At 30.3% G+C, this 12,331-nt stretch overlaps 1 protein-coding gene across 4 annotated transcripts in view; it reads right to left on the bottom strand.

Annotated features, from left to right (window-relative positions):
- Positions 1-12,331, bottom strand: part of LOC143199538 (ras-related protein Rab-37) — a 66,094-nt gene that overhangs the window by 41,423 nt on the left and 12,340 nt on the right. Inside the window, exon 1 of one of the 4 annotated variants that reach the window (XM_076409427.1) lies at positions 5,362-5,483. The exons of 1 other annotated variant lie outside the window; for it this stretch is intronic. The gene's annotated coding sequence lies outside the window, so the exon portion shown is untranslated. Of the gene's footprint in view, positions 1-3,274; positions 3,605-5,361; positions 5,484-12,331 lie in introns of those variants that run through there. 2 more of the 4 variants (XM_076409426.1, XM_076409428.1) reach the window with 2 other exon arrangements.

Genomic DNA, 12,331 nt, shown 5'->3' on the forward strand with positions numbered 1-12,331 from the left:
GAAAGCACCCTATATTTCACAATTTTTCGACAGAAGCGAAAATGTAGGTCAGGCTGCTGAAAATGTGAATATCGTTTATCGTTTTTGATACTGCAACAGTCAATCAAGCACATTTTTGACTTCAAAATGTAGATAAAATCACGAAAATGTCCGAATCTGACCGCTAGTATTGTCAAAAAGCTAAACATTGCACAAAAAACTTATTTGAAATAATTTGGGAATGTCTAGTTACAAAAAGAAACAGGATGAATGGGTACCATATAAGTTAAACCAAAAAACTCATGTACCCAATTTCCCTCTGTGAATCTCAAGACAATCGATCCATTTCTGAAGCGGATGGTGACTGGCAATGAAGAATGGATCGTTAGCGATTACCTAAAACAAAAACTGTCATGGTGAGCCAGCATAAACATCGATCAAACCAGGATTGACGGCCAGGAAGGATTTAGTGCAATTTGCAAGGAATCAAATACTATGAGCTGCACCCTTACGGCCAAAAAAGTCCCGTCTGAAGGAAGCAATCGCCGACAAACTGAAAACTATGGCCACCAGGATGGGATATGTGCTTCACTAAGACAACACCAGGCCACACACATCGCTAGCGACATGGCAAAAACTCTGGGAGTTTGGTTAATAGGTCCTCTTGCAACTTTATAGGCCAGACCTGGTATCATGTGATTACCAACTGTTCCTGTGTATTTTTGCAATATTGACATTATGGTCCCATTTCTTTGATTCAAGCCCCTCACAGTTTAAGCGTTTAAATTAATATCTGCCACTTGTTCTCGAGAGTGTTTGATGTCTCTTCAATCAAAAAATTGTAACAACAAACACCGCACCACAAAAAATCTCTGACTGCATATAATTGAACTGAATCTTTGACAAATCAACACAAGAACTATATTGGGGAGATCTGCCACTAAAAGTAATAGTTTTTCTTGGACCCTGTATATAGTAGAAGGGGTCATAAAATAGAAATGAACGAATTTAAAACCGCATTATTCCGGTTATTAGAAATAATCAAACTGGTTATAACCAGATAGAGACCAATATTTACATTATTTTAAAAACTAACCAGATCATTAAAATTTCATTACCATTAAGTTAAGATAATTAAACAAAATATTAATTGGTTCCTGTTACTAATGTTACATAAAGCAAACCAAAAATAAAACAGGCATATTTTCAATAATATATAATGGACTGGATCTACTGCTAATCAGTGATATTTTAATATTTTTTTCCTAAAAACTCTTTCGTTTCTTCTTGTCAATCCACGCAGAATATTGGTACAGTATACGTTAACCAGAATAATACAAAAATTTGCTACGTACTTATCAGCATCAGTCACCGACATACGCTCAATTAAAAATATACGTGTATAACAATCACCAGTCGATTCAGTAAAATAATTAAGATGCACTACTTATTTCGTTAAATATTTCACAAATGCAATCATAACCTCACGTAGAAAATATAGTAATTCAATGCCATGAAGAAAATGTTAATTATTTATATAATCACTCTTGGATATCCTATTTTATTGATTCAAAACAAACTACTCGCGTTTTTTATTTAAAGGGATGGTGAAAAGAGTAGTGGTGCTAAATCAGGTGGATATGGCGGTTAGGGATTGATATAACTTGATTTTTCGATGAAAAAGAACAGATGCTGTTTAAGACAAATTAGCGATAAGAAAACTAGAGATAGTGCTCCATAATGATAGCCTCTTGGAGCCAATAGTCTTAGGAAAACAACGCATAACACAAGCACACAAAAAAAAATAATTAAAGTAATTTAATATAGATTTTAATTTTTTTTAGCCCAATATATATTGAAAGATTTATATTTATAGATAGGTAAAAAGCTTTCGCATTTTTTCAACAAAATTTGACATTTTCAAGTCATTTTTTGGAGTCATTTTTATAACAATAATCATAGGTCAATGAGAATTACATATATTATAAAGAATATTATGTTGTATCGAGTGGTTGTATAATTTTTTTATGCAGCCCTTAGTTTCTAAGTTTTACAGTGAAAAGTGTATTTTTAGAAAATGAGTATTTCTGTTTACATCAGATATATTAAAAACTATTAATTTTAAAGCAATTTAACATGGATATTCGTTACTGTCACCCTAGAATACATATATTTTGATAGTTTTATCTCCATTCGAGAGGTAAAAAATGTTGGCAAATTTTTCCATTTTCAGATTTTCAGTTTTTGTATTGTCGTTTTTGTGCAAATAATCAAAGGTTGATGAAAATTACATAGTTTATAAAGAATTTTATGCTGAATCGCATGGTTGTATAATAATTTTTATACAGTCTTTAATTTTTAAGTTATACAGTGAAAAAAATATTTTCAAAAAAAGAGTGGATTTCTGTTTACATCACATCATATCTTGAAAAAAATAAACTTATATATACATAGAATAAAATACATATATTTTGAGAGTTTTATCTTTATCCAAGAGGTACATTTTTTTCAATACTTTTTGCATATATATATATATATATATATATATATATATATATATATATATATCTATATATATATATATATATATATATATATATATATATATATAGTCGCGAAAATTTGCAAAATTCAGCCACTTTCAGTTTTTTTGTTGTCGTTTTTGTACAAATAATCGCAAGTGAATGAAACTTATAAATTATATAAAGCATTTTAAGCTGAATCTGATGGTACTATAATGATTCTTGTTCTATATTTGGTTTTTAAGTTATGCAGTGAAAGATATAATTTCAAAAAAGTTAAAGGATAACACATATCTTAAAAACAATGAATTTTAAAGCAATTTAACATGTATTTTCGCCGTTTTCACCCCAAAATACTAAATTATTACTACTAAATTATCTGACAGGTAAATAATTGTGGCATAATTTCCATGAAAACGTTTGCTAAGTATTAACGTCCAAGGGAGAGGCAGTTACTATGTTGACCCATGGTTTACACCTCCTACAACTTTGTAATGTTGCTCAGAATGTCTCTATTAATGCTACAGAATTTTGACCAGAAATAGTGAAATCTAGGCCACAGTACATTGTCATAATAATGGATAATGTATAGAAATTTATCATCAATGAATTAAAATGAATGTGCAATGTTCTGCCTCATTGTTAAATAATACGAATTTTCTTTGTACAACTATGAATAACACAAACTATTATGAAATGAGATTTAAAATATTTTAACGAGAAAGTTCTTAAGGTTATATTAATATTAAGTAACATACAAAGATATAACTCACGCTATATGTTGATGTGATCGAGCGATAATACTCAAAGAAAAAGTATGGTTACCTTTAAACTCACTCAAATCCGATGCCATAGATACCGACCAAGCATAGACTGTTGACATTCACCATATGGGACATAACCGTGTCCAGCGGGCGTACCTTAACCGTACCGACGAATACAATACGAAAATCAGTCCTTCCAGTCTCACGCAACGTACAAATCCTACACTAATTCGCCAGAGTCGCGAACTTTTCCCAATTATTTAGACGACCTCCGACAAAAACAAAACGAATACGCGTCTGGCCAACGCCATGTTGATCCCGTCGAAACGCTACCGCACTAGCGTCGAACAAGGACGGCTATAGGGATAGGGATATGGGTGGGAGAAGGATAATGCTCGAGGAGGATCAATGAACGGAAAGCTGTCCACCCACGGCGGGGAATTGGGTAATGGGGTTGTGTCGGTTTAGAGCCGCGGTGGCGTGAGGGGGTTGGGGTTTGAAGGGGGATAGGGTAGGTGTCGCAATGTTTCGAAGTAGTTTTGGGACGGAATAATCAATTTTATTAGATGCGTGGTCGTTAAGTAGCATATTTACTGGCTTTCCTAGAAACATTGGTACAATATATATTAAACGAAATATTTTTCATAACATTCAACAATCGACAAGAATAATACATATCCTTGAGCTTTCTTTGGAAAGTAAATCAATATGTTTTGTAGTTTTCCTAGACGTAGCATAAGTCTTCGATGGAATTTGGCACCAAGACTTCATACATAAATTTTAAAAAATGCTGATAAATCGACTCTGCAGAATTAAACATGAACAAGAATATTCTAAACTAAAATATTGCTACAACTTTTTCCCACCACATGCACAGAGTTTCATTTACATTCCGACAAAAACATTCAATAATCGACCATATCGATAGAATAATGGATATCATTGAGCGTCCTTTGGCAGGAAAATAAATATGCTGTGCAGTTTTCCTAAGAACAGTACAAGCCCTCGATAAAGTTTGGGAGTAGGACTGATATTAAAATCATACATCTCCAATAGACTCTGCACAATTAAACAATAAGAAGAGTATTACTGAACTAAAATAAATACAAGCAGGAGTAAAGCAACAAATATCTTATATCTGCTTTATTCTAGTGACATACCACAACTCGAAGGAATTATGATAGCTAAATTTGTGGATGATACAGCAAGCATCCATAAATATTCAGTTTATCAACAAGAAACTAAACAATCCACCAGTCTAGAAATTGAATGGTGCTATAGTACCATATGTAAATAATGTTAAATATTTAGTATGACACTAGATGTCAAATTACAATGGAAGAAACAAGTCAAAAAGAAATTAACAAGAACACATTCAAATTCAATATCAAATTGCATTTAAAATAATATATACAAAATATATTTTATACAATATATAAGTGATGTAGGGGCAAAAATTCGGTATCCAAACGAGCTAGCGCCCAAAACAAACTAGGCAGAATAGTGTCACTGTTAATTTTCCGAGATTTAAAAAGAAATTATCTAGATACATTTCAAATTCCCCTTAGATTTGCCTCAGGATCAAATGTTGTTTTATACATCAAGAGTAAAAATGAATCTTGTAAAGACTATTAACAAAAATTAACTTTGGTATTAACAAGAACGCTCTCAAGATATTTTATGACAACACAGGATATAGAGCGAAATTTTAACAACATAACAGCTGGCTTACCTTTAGTTTTCATTCAAGAAAATAGATAAACTTTATTATTTTCTAAAAAACCAAAGCCTGATTATTGATTGATTTTCATTGTATAATCTTGGTGGATATCACAGACTAAAGGATGAATTTTTATTGGTGAAATAATGATGGAACACTGGACTAAAAAAGTAAATAATATGATAATTATTTTAGATTTAGATAAGTATTAAAAAAGTTTATGAATTATGGCCATAAAATATATAGTAAAAAGATTAGTATTCCTTCAAAATGTTCAGTTATGAATTGTTGTTTTAGTTATTTACTTGATAAACTTGATAAATGATGTTTGTATTAATAAAAAGCACTTTTTTAAATATAAACATAAATTACTTACACTTTGCGTAGAATATTCAACTACTCAGTTAGATGGTATTTAATAAAATACTAGTTATTGTATATATAAAGTAAAGTATGTGCAGAACAAGAACTGAAGTGGCGAGAATACGTATGTAATATGATAATTCACTGACATATAATATGTTTAACTACTCATGAATGACTAATTACATCTCGATTTTCATCTACCTATCAGGAACATCCCGATTGTAGTCTAATTACGTTTTTTATGTTCTAAATGATGACAACTGTGGTATATTGTGTATATAAGATGGTCGAATATATAAATTGATTCTTTCTATATATTTATTTAAATAAATAGCATTTATTTGGTTTCAAAATTATTTTCTGTGACTTGTTTTATTTTAAAGTATGTTTTTATTGAAAATTAAAGTTCTTTTATTTTAAAAAACCGTCTATAAATGTACCTAAGCATTTGCAGCGTTAACTGCAGTATTGTTTAATTAAAGTACTATGCAGTATTATATTATATTATATACGTTTATATTTATATGAGAGGTAAGAAGTTTCAATTTAAGTTTTCTAGTGTTATTTTTGTAAATATAATCACAGGTTAAAGAGATACAATAATTATAAATAATAGTTTATATACAGCCTTGAATTTTTGAGATTATACAATGAAAAATGTATTTTCAAATAATTAAAGGTCTTCTATTTTTGATATATATCTTTAAAAGTATAAACTTTAACAAAGTTTAAAGTAGATTTTCGTTTCTTTCACCGCAAAATACATATATTCTGAGAGTTTTATCTTTATCCGAGTGATAAAAAAATCCGCACTTTTTCCATATATATAGTCGTGAAAATTTGCGATTTTTAGGTATTTTCAATTTTCTTGGTGTCATTTCTGTTCAAATAATCGCAGTTTAATAAAACTGACAATATTTATAGAGAATTTTATGCTGAATCGAATGGTAGTATACTAATCTTTATAGAGCATTTAGTTTTTAATCTACAAACTGAAATATATATTGTCAAAAAATGAGTGGATTTCGATTTACGTCACATATCTTAAAAAGTATAAACTTGAAAGATATTTAACACGGATTTTTGTTTATTTCACACCAAAATACATATATTTTGAGAGTTTTATCTTTATACCAGTGATAAAGAAAATCCGCACTTTTTCCATGTATATAGTCGTGAAAATTTGCGATTTTTAGCCATTTTCAATTTTCTTGCTGTCATTTCTGTTAAAATAATCGCAAGTTAATGAAACTGACAAGAGTTATAAAGAATTTTATGCTGAATCGAATGGTAGTATACTAATCTTTATAGAGCATTTAGTTTTTAATCTATAAAGTGAAAAATATATTTTCAAAAAATGAGTGGATTTCGATTTACATCACATATCTTAAAAAGTATAAAGTTCAAAGATATTTAACACGGATTTTCGTTTATTTCACACCAAAATACATATATTTTGAGAGTTTTATCTTTATCCGAGTGATAAAAAAAATCCGCAATTTTTCCATGTATATAGTCGTGAAAATTTGCGATTTTTAGCCATTTTCAATTTTCTTGCTGTCATTTCTGTTAAAATAATCGCAAGTTAATGAAACTGACAAGAGTTATAAAGAATTTTATGCTGAATCGAATGGTAGTATACTAATCTTTATAGAATATTATAAAGTGAAAAATATATTTTCAAAAAATGAGTGGATTTCGATTTACATCACATATCTTAAAAAGTATAAAGTTCAAAGATATTTAACACGGATTTTCGTTTATTTCACACCAAAATACATATATTTTGAGAGTTTTATCTTTATCCGAGCGATAAAAAAAATCCGCACTTTTTCCATGTATATAGTCGTGAAAATTTGCGATTTTTAGCCATTTTCAATTTTCTTGCTGTCATTTCTGTTAAAATAATCGCAAGTTAATGAAACTGACAAGAGTTATAAAGAATTTTATGCTGAATCGAATGGTAGTATACTAATCTTTATTGAGCATTTAGTTTTTAATCTATAAAGTGAAAAATATATTTTCAAAAAATGAGTGGATTACGATTTACATAACATATCTTAAAAAGTATAAACTTCAAAAATATTTAATACCGATTATCGTTTATTTCACACCAAAATACATATATTTTGAGAGTTTTATCTTAATCCGAGTGATAAAAAAAATCCGCAATTTTTCCATGTATATAGTCGTAAAAATTTGCTATTTTCGGCCATTTTCAATTTTCTTGCTGTCATTTCCGTTAAAATAATCGCAAGTTAATGGAACTGACAAGAGTTATAAAGAATTTTATGCTGAATCGAATGGTAGTATACTAATCTTTATAGAGCATTTAGTTTTTAATATATAAACTGAAAAATATATTTTCAAAAAATGAGTGGATTTCGATTTACATCACATATCTTAAAAAGTTTAAAGTTCAAAGATATCTAACACAGATTTTCGTTTATTTCACACCAAAATACATATATTTTGAGAGTTTTATCTTTATCCTAGTGATAAAAAAAATCCGCACTTTTTCCATGTATATAGTCGTGAAAATTTGCGATTTTTAGCCATTTTCAATTTTCTTGCTGTCATTTCTGTTAAAATAATCGCAAGTTAATGAAACTGACAAGAGTTATAAAGAATTTTATGCTGAATCGAATGGTAGTATACTAATCTTTATAGAATATTTAGTTTTTAATATATAAGCTGAAAAATATATTTTCAAAAAATGAGTGTATTTCGATTTACATCACATATCTTAAAAAGTTTAAAGTTCAAAGATATCTAACACAGATTTTCGTTTATTTCACACCAAGATACATATATTTTGAGAGTTTTATCTTTATCCGAGTGATAAAAAAATCCGCACTTTTTTCATGTATATAGTCGTGAAAATTTGTTATTTTCAGCCATTTTCAATTTTCCTGCTGTCATTTCCGTTGAAATAATCACAAGTTAATGGAACTGACAACAGTTATAAAGAATTTTATGCTGAATCGAATGGTAGTATACAAATCTTTATAGAGCATTTGGTTTTTAATCTATAAAGTGAAAAATATATTTTCAAAAAATGAGTGTATTTCGATTTACATCACATATCTTAAAAAGTATAAAGTTCAAAGATATTTAACACGGATTTTCGTTTATTTCACACCAAAATACATATATTTTGAGAGTTTTATCTTTATCCGAGTGATAAAAAAAATCCGCACTTTTTTCATGTATATAGTCGTGAAAATTTGTTATTTTCAGCCATTTTCAATTTTCCTGCTGTCATTTCCGTTAAAATAATCGCAAGTTAATGGAACTGACAACAGTTATAAAGAATTTTATGCTGAATCGAATGGTAGTATACAAATCTTTATAGAGCATTTAGTTTTTAATCTATAAAGTGAAAAATATATTTTCAAAAAATGAGTTTTTGGCGTCATTTTTGAGCTAATATTCGTAAGATATTGAAAATTCGAATCAAACGAGTAGTACAATCAAAATGAAGAAATACAAAATTTTATAAGTTATACAGCACAAAACTGAAAAATGTGCATTTTTGTTTCTTCCATCCTAAAGTGTATATTATAATAAAACAAGACCCTTAGCTAGAGGTCAAACACGGGTATTTAACATAATCAGAACCATAAAGGACCGAAAACTGAGATAAACAGACGGCACAATCTCCTGGCGTCTGTTCAAAGGTTGCTATATTAATTAAAAAAAAACACTATCAAATCAAGACCCAGTAACATAATCAACCTGTCTGTGATATTCCAAACAGGTTCTCTATTAACATTTTTCAATTTATGTATATGCTAATAAACTTTTATATAAGATAATATTATTTCAGTATTAATTTGAAATTATTTGCATAGAATAATTATAAAAGTGTTTACGATATTGTATCCTAGAAAAAGGAAAAAAATAACAGGATGGATAACCAAAATTCTTTTAGGAATTGATAAAATATTGAGAGGCTTGGGATTAACTATGATTGGATGGGTTGTCATATCATTTTATCGTATACAAGCATTGTTCACAAGTAATACATGTAGATATAACAGGTCAATTGAAAAGTGCCCGGCCTAGCATGGGAAAACACATTTTTTTGCCAAAATTAGTTTTTTTGTTCAACATAATTCCCTTCAAGGGAGATACACTGATTATAGCGAGCCTCCAACTTTTCGATACCATTCTTGTAGTACGATTTGTCCTTTGCTTCAAAATAAGCTTCAGTTTTGACGATCACTTCTTCATTCGACGAATATTTCTTCCCAGCGAGCATTCTTTTGGGAGGTGAGAACTGGAGTCGCTGGGGGCCAGATCTGGAGAATACGGTGGATGGGGAAGCAATTCGAAACCAATTCATGGATTTTTGCCATCGTTTTCACTGACTTGTGACGCTATGTAATAGTCGCTGTTGATGGTCCTTGATTTTTTAAGGTAGTCAATGAAAATTATTCCATTCGCATCCCAAAATACAGACGCCATAACCTTTCCAGCCGACTGTTGCGTTTTCCCACGTTTTGGAGCGGGTTTATCGTGTAGAGTCCACTCGGATAATTATCGATTAGATTCCGGAGTGAAATGATGCAGCCATGTTTCATCCATTGTCACATATCGACATAAAAACTCGGGTTTATTAAGCTTGATCATCTTCAAACACTGCTCGGAATCATCAACTCGTCGTTGTTTTTGGTCAAAAGTGAGCTCGCGCGGCACCCACTTTACAAAGAGCTTTCTCATATCCAAATATTCATGAATGATATTAACACATTCAGTTGATATCTTTAGAGGGTCTGCTATTTCATTCAATTTCAATTTACGGTCATTCAAAATCATTCTGTGGATTTTCTAAATGTTTTCGTCTGTAACAACCTCTTTTGGGTGTCCACTGCGTTCATCGTCTCCGGTGTTTATTTCACCACGTCAAAACTTAGCATATTGCTAAACTTAGCAGGTTGATTTTCCTGGGGCAGTGTCCGGAAACTCGGCATCAAGCCAAGTTTTTGCTTCAACTGTATTTTTTCCCTTCAAAAAGCAATATCTTATCAACACCCTTTCCTTTTTATCAATTTTTTTCACCATAACAAAAGTTGCTTCACTCAAAATGCTATAATTCACAAACTAATGATCCGACAGCTGTCAAATTTATACACGCATCTTTTGAGGGTTTGGGCTAGCTAAAAAACATATGGATTTAATTCTAGTAGCGCCGTCTATGTGTCAGACCGGGGACTTTTCTACTGACCTGTTACTGTAACTACTGGTTCTATCATTATATAGCAAACGTTCTAATGCAAAAGATGCGTTTATATTGATGGGAAATTACAATTTACATGATAATTAATATGTTTTTCTGGATAATAGAGTACCATAGTGCATAAATGAAACTTCATAATGATTCCAAGCTTTATTAGAAGGCTGTACCTATGCTTCGTTCTCTCCCATTCTAAATCTGTGCAGGATCTAATATCAAGACGTATATTTATTCTACAAAGTGCTATTTTTATTAATTATACCTTGTGATACACTTTCTTACACATTCTGCACACTTTTACTCTTATTTCAAAACATTTAGTTGTTCTTGGCACCCAGTTGTGTTCTCATAAAATGTCTGAATCTAATGATAATTCTGAATTTATAACTTTTGACATTGTTTGATAACATCTTACTTTAACAACAACAAAAAGACGAACTAGAACATGGTTAGATGGTGGGAGCTCACTCTAAGTATTAGTATCAAGATTTTCATTTTCAAAACAATGAATCTGCAAGTTAGCAGACTCCATCTAACTACGCAGAGTTAGAAAATGATAATTGCTACCTCTAAACATATTGGAGCAATATGATTTTTTAATTATGATATCATGTTGTTAATTGATGACGTTTGAGAAATAACGTACAATGTTTGTAGATTTTTACGTTATAAAATTTTGTCAATCTACGCAAATTTGTCCATTTTTCTAGCAATATTTTGACTCTACTTCAGAAAACTAGTAAAACTCTCGATCCTAACCGAGATTCAAATAAAAATCAGAAGGGGTAATGTCTGGCGATTAATAAGGTGGGGTGGGACATCTTTTTAGTTATTTTATATAGGTTTTTATGAATTTTCAACATATGGATAAACAGTGTCATCTCACAAATTCATTTTGCTAAGTTTCTGTTTATATATTAACGGTTTTTATATTAATACTTAGTTCAAACAGCTCATATTCACTCAATACCTATCGTTCATGATAGCCCCATCTCGTTGGAGCTTTTGATATATCACCTTTTTACATTCTATGTTTATCATGGCGTTTTTTTGGGTGAAACTTGATATAATGGGAGTTCAGAATCAGTAGGACATCTTTTTACGTATCTTATATAGATATTTATGAAGTGTGTACTATATAGACCGGCAGCGTCGTTTCACAAAACCATTTTGTTGATTTTCTGCTTATATATCGGCCATTTTTATTTAACACTCTAACATCTGCTAATATATACCTAATTAATATCTCACCTGAACTTCTGATACTACTTCTTTTCACGTTGTCTGTTGACCAAGGCATCTTTTGAGCATAATTTTATATCTTGCAAGTTGAGAATCTTTTATTTATACTTCATTGAAACTACACACAACAAAAAGTAAAACCTAACGTTGTAAGTTAGTCGATCTATCGTGAATATCTTTAAATTATTCATAAACGTCATCCTAACTACCTACTCCGAGATTATTTCTTAAATTGTTGGAAATTAATAGTGTCATCAGATGGAGACTGTCATGACCAAACCAAACCAAACTAAAGTCTTCACAGCAAGTGTTCAAAGTTTGGCATGGTTTTGGATACTATTTGAACAAAATTTAATGACTTTCTATCTCAGTCTGAAGCTCAAGCCCATTCGGCTATCAACGGAAAACAACAATCAAGATTAAAGAAATTAATCAATCAGGAAGTGATGTCTTTATGACTTATATCAATGTTACATATATTTTAATGAATCATTGCATA

Source organism: Rhynchophorus ferrugineus, unplaced genomic scaffold (genome assembly GCF_030347505.1).
Source record: "Rhynchophorus ferrugineus isolate W39M unplaced genomic scaffold, kcgeb_rfMv2 rfM7, whole genome shotgun sequence".
NCBI classification, from domain to species: domain Eukaryota; kingdom Metazoa; phylum Arthropoda; class Insecta; order Coleoptera; family Curculionidae; genus Rhynchophorus; species Rhynchophorus ferrugineus.